This window comes from Rhinoderma darwinii, chromosome 4, assembly GCF_050947455.1.
Source record: "Rhinoderma darwinii isolate aRhiDar2 chromosome 4, aRhiDar2.hap1, whole genome shotgun sequence".
NCBI classification, from domain to species: Eukaryota; Metazoa; Chordata; class Amphibia; order Anura; family Rhinodermatidae; genus Rhinoderma; species Rhinoderma darwinii.
This window is the reverse complement of record NC_134690.1, coordinates 342,503,711-342,509,710: the sequence shown is the minus strand read 5'-3', so window position 1 is coordinate 342,509,710 and position 6,000 is coordinate 342,503,711.

The window sequence follows — 6,000 nt, the reverse complement described above, 5'->3', positions numbered from 1 at the left end:
TTTGACCGGTGTCCTGTTGGCCAGCTGCCATACCGTTAAGGCGGTATGGCCCAGTGGGTCCACGTACCCAACGTAACACAGAGTATTGCAAAACCATATTTTTGTTCAAAGCTGTTTATCTCACGCCACACATCTCAGGATATGTTGGGATAAGAAAGAAAGTTAAGGAAGGATACTTTTGTATGTGTAAGATGGTGGAAATTATTTGCATAATGTTGTTGTCTGGGGGGGGGGGTGTTATTGGTCCCCTAAAGGGGATATCTATAATGTGCATCATCTCAGAGGTCTCAAACTCGGTTGGGTAAATGGGCTGAAACATAGAAAAAATGTGAAGTTGACGGGCAGCATTACTTTCAAATTTTATCAAATACAAAATTATTGTTAATTAATTCGTTATTTGAACCACTGGAACAATACTACATTACCAAAACAATACTACAGTACTATAACAATACTACATTACTATAATAATACTACATTACTATAATAATACCGTTAGTTTTAAACTTAACGTAAATTTGCGAGTTTACTCCATGTGCTTATTTTATTAATCCAGTTTTCCAGTTTAAGTGTCGCTAAATTCAGTCTGGCTTGGGAGCATTTGACAGACACAAGAATTTCAAGATTGGCCAGCCCCTAGATACTGCCACAGTGCCCTCTGTAGATACTGACAACCCCATAGATTTTTGCCACAGTACCCTCTGTAGATAGAGCCACACCCACCCTCGATAATTCCCCAGTGCCATCTGTAGATAATGCCACAGTGCCCTCTGTAGACAATGCCACATTTTCCTCTGTAGATAATGCCACAGTGCCCTCTGTAGAGAGTGACACCCCACTAGATATAGTCACAGTGTTCTCTGTAGGTAATTCTACAATGCCCATGTAGATAATTCCCCAGTGCCCTCTGTAGATAATGCCATAGTGCCCTCTGTAGATAGTGCCACACACACCCCTTTGTAGATAGTGCCACAGAGACCCCTTTATAGATAGTGCCACACACCCCTTTGTAGATAGTGCCACACAGGCCCCTTTGTAGATAGTGCCACACATATCCCCCTATAGATAGCTCTGTTGGGGCTCCCTCTAGGAGTGGAATCCCCAGCCAAAGCGTTACCGGCACTGGCCGGGGATTCCTCTCCTAAAAGAGCCCCTGACATCACTGTCCATATACGGACAGTAACGTCAGAGGCCTCGTCTATCAGCGAAATCCCTGACCAGTGCGTTGGCAAAGCGCTGGCCGGGCATACCGGTCCAGGAGGAGCCTCTGACTTCACTGTCCATATGTGGACATTTACGTCAGAGGCCTCGTCTATCGGCGGAATCCCCGACCACAGTGCTCTGGCTGAGGATTCCACTCCTAGAGGGAGCCCTAATGAAGCTGTTTTTAGAGAGGGGGTGTAGCTCAGTCCACAGGGTGGGGTGTGTGGCGTGGCACTATCTACAGGGGGGTGTGTGCGTGGCGCATCTCTACTCTCCCACTGCCAGCGGTCCGCAGATGACAGTTTTATGGGCTGCGTGTTTAAGACCTCTGATCTACTGCATTGTTAGCCCCTTCCTGCCGCAGTCAGTTTTTTTTTTTCAATTAATTTTTTTCTTCCCTGCCTTCCAAGAGCCATAACTTTTTAATTTTCCATCGACATAGCTGTATAAGGGCTTTTTTTTTTTCCTGTGGGACAAGTTATAGCTTTTAATCGTGCAGTTTCATTCACCATATTATGTACTGAGTAACTTTTGATAATTATTTTGTGGGGTGGCAGGATGAGCACATAGGAGGATGTGCCTCTTTGAACTCCTCCCTTACCTGCTTCGTTGCATCTGTGCGCCTGATTCTACCCTGCTGTGCTCCTCTGGTGGATGGCTCTGGATTCCGGGTCACATTCCTGGGTCTTTCCTTGTACACGTGCTCCTTCTTCCCTGCTGTGTGCTTGTTGCTTGCCTCCGGCTTGGGTCTTTGATCCTCGTTGCTGTGCCATGACTGCTGTCTCCTCTTCTCCCCTTACTGCTCTGGCAGACGCAGTCGTGTTTTTTCTCCGTGGGTGTATCGTGGCCCTGGGCATTCTCTGGCTTATTCTGTGCACCTCGTCCACATAACCTGGCATCTTGGTGTATGGCTGTATCTAGGACACTGATGTGCAGTGGTCAGCTTATTAAAGAGCCTATACCTACTGCTCCCTTGGCTATTATTTGCTGTTTCCACCCTTCCTGCTGGGGTCTGTGTGGACAGAATTTCCATATATACTATTATGCAGGTCAACTTTATAATTTGTGGATCATTTCAATGGCCCAAACACACATCCATAAACATACGAAAAGGTGTGCGTGGCCTATAGAAATAAATGTGTCTACGGATTATCCGTATTTACAGATCCATAATTCTGGATAAAAACTATGGTTGTGTGCATGGGGCCTTACATAAAAAAAAACACAAGAGAATGGTATTCTGGATTCATCAAATATGTGAAAATATGACGGGAGGCAGCTATGAGATGTTACAAGCAGAAATTTAGTACCTGTGAGCTCTGTGCTCTATGCTGTCTGTGGATGACAAATTTGATCCTGCACCGACCAGAGAGCACAGAGCTTTTAGCCTCCTGTAATTACACACTCGCAAGGATGCAGTGCAGTCATATCAGCATCTCACTTTTATAATAGCTTTCTTGGGATCGTCATCATGCAGAGGTGGCAAAACTCATTCTGGGATCTAAGGCCCTTTTACATGACTGTGTGCATGTCACTCAAACACTCTCAAAGTCTCTCAATGGGAATTTATCAATAGGAATTTAGGAATGGAAACTACAACGTTTCTGGTATCTGTGTCCTCAGGACGCAGATACAATTGAATACTATGGCGGTGCAGGGAGCTATCAGCTCCCTGCTCATCCAATAACTAGGCTACAGGCCACGTTAGGCCTGCAACTTAAAAGACCCTGTGGGCTCTGTGGCACTATCGACAAGGGGTGATGTGTGGCACTATCTACAGGGGGCTGTGTGGCACTCTCTACAAGGGGGCTGTGGCACTTTCTACAAGGGGTGTGTGGCACTATCTACAAGGGGGGTGTGTGGCAAAATCTACATGGGGAACTTTGTGGCCCTCTCTATAAGAGGCATTGTGGCAGATAAGCCTGGGATTTCTGCCGCAGAACCATAGGTCGGATTTGACTATGACAAATCCGATCCGTATGAATATAGCCTTACTGTTCGTATTCACCTCAGACCTTCACCTGATGGCAGACTTCGGTAACTGGACCTTTACTAAAAATAGTTGACTACCCCTGACCTACAGTATAACAAACATGGAATGAGTAGACCTCCATAGCAACTAGGAAATTAATCGAACAAGCATTAAGAATTCTATCTATCTATCTATCTATCTATCTATCTATCTATCTATCTATCTATCTATCTATCTATCTATCTATCTATCTATCTATCTATCTATCTATCTATCTATCTATCTATCTATCTATCTATCTATCTATCCTATCTATCTATCTATTCGTCCAATAAGAGACAGCACTCCAATTTGTGATAGGAAAAAACTGCTTTTTATTAGCCCCTGTGCGACGTTTCGGCTCTTTACATGGAGCCTTTCTCAAGCCTTGAGAAAGGCTCCATGTAAAGAGCCGAAACGTCGCACAGGGGCTAATAAAAATTGGAGTGCTGTCTCTTATTGGACGAATATTGAGGATTTGGGAGCAGTGATCGGGCTCCTGGGACGTGCACCCACCTATATTCCTGACTGGTGCTGCTGGATGGTGGACTATCTATCTATCTATCTATCTATCTATCTATCTATCTATCTATCTATCTAAAAATATTCAAATAAAGCAGCACTCGTGTAATAAAGTGGTGGATGCAAAGCAACTAGAGCTTAAAGGGAATGTGTTGCCAGAAAAACATGTTTTTTTTTTAAAAATTAAACATTTAGTGTGTGGGTGATTAAACATTGTTCAAATTTTTTTTATTTTTTTCGCGAGTCAGGAAATATTATAAATTTTTTCTAATTTATAATACTACCCATTTTTGGTCACTAGATGGAGCTAGTTCCCAAAATAGCAGCATTGCAACATTGGGTTAAAAGCCCTCGCTCTAGTGAGCTCTCAGCATCCCCCCCTCCTTTATCCTGGCTAGTGCCGGGATAAACGAGGGGTTTGAAAGGTTTAACCTCCTACACTGTGTGTCGCCATTTTTTGAGGTAACCCACAGTGTAGTAGGTTTACATACAGTAGTAAACACACACAAACACTAACATACATTGAAATCTCTTACCTGCTCCTGCCGCCGCGGCTCCCTCCGGCCCGTCCGCTCCCTTTGCTGCCGCTGTTCCATGTGCACAAGTCCGGAAGCCGCGACCGGAAGTAGTAATATTACTGTCCGGCCGCGACTACCGGTCCACAGGAAAATGGCGCCGGACGGCGCCAATTTCGAATAGGACTGTGTGGGAGCGGCGCATGCGCAGTTCCCACACAGACGCCGTACACGGCAGTCAATGGGACGGGAGCCGTTCGCAGTCCCTATGGGACTGTGGCTGCCGTATTCCATGTCTGTGTGTGTCGTTAATCGACACACACAGAAATGGAACAAAAAATGGCAGCCCCCATAGGGAAGAAAAAGTGTAAAAATAAGAAACAGTAAAACACAAACACACAAATGAATATAAACGTTTTTATTAAAGCACTAACATCTTTAACATATAAAAAAATTATTTGTGATGACACTGTTCCTTCCACAGTTCAAAATACCAAAGCTCATTTGCATATATATAAAATAGCTCATAACTTGGCCAAAAATGAAAGTTTTTTAAAAAAAAAACACGTTACTGTTCTCTACATTGCAGCGCCGATCACATGCAATAGGAGATAGGGATTTGAGAATCTGGTGACAGAGCCTCTTTAAACAGAATTGTGAACGAAACCATACATACAGTAGGGTATGTTTCAAAAGATTGAAGGGATCTTTTTCATGCCTGGACTAAACATGTTGGTTTGTAAAGGTCTTCTAGTGTTATATCGAAGAATGATGAAGCTCAACAGTTCTATCATTATCATTTTTCACTTAGGAAATAGTTTTGCACAATGAAAGGAGGTCACCTGTGAGCACCTACTGTTCACTGCTCCCATTTGGCTTCCTGGCAGTCATTCAAGCAAGAAATGCAGTAGCTTTATTTCAACACAGTAGGTTGTATGGGGGCACAATGGCTGCCATTATTTTAGCACTATAGGTAATTTGCTAATATTGGTCTTGTAAGACCTTGCAGCTATAATTAGATAATATGTCCCCAGTGTTCATAGGACCAGGGAGGAGACGGGATGCGGAGACACTACATACTAATACACACTATACTACAATGATCACACTTCTGCCTTCTCGCTGGCATTTTCCAGTGTTACTGAATAATTGTGTATCCCGCAGTGCAGTGCCGTTTTTCACATCGCAATGCCCGTGTGAATCCGGCCTATAGCATTTGTACCTCTGTTTTGTTTCTGACACAGAGCTCCAAATCAGCTGCCTGTAGCCACCACTAGTGGAATCTTATGAGTTTACTGTATACTGCTATACACTGGACTAAAAAATAAACTTCAGTTCAACAAGCTACTAAGCTATTGCTTGCAGAGGACTTGGATATAAAGCTATATTAAGAAATTAATCAGGGGGCGGAGCGTAGCCGTGCAGTGTGATGGCAGCTTGAGACCAGAGCTCCTCACTGATACCAACCCGAGCTATATCGACCCACATCGTTGGAAAATGGTTAAACCGGCAAAGGAGAAACTTAAAGATCACACTGGCACACCCAAACCGGGGAAAGCACAAGCAGACATGGAGAAATTTCTCCATAAAAGGCATGAAGAATCTCCGGCCCGGAAATCTAAGATGGCCGCCGTGCATGCTGCTCCACAGTGCCGAGATGACGATTCAGATGAGGAGAGTGGAGGTGAGCAATCTGAGTCGGGAGACACTAATGATTTAGCACCAGTGTCACGGGGGTTTATGAAGAGG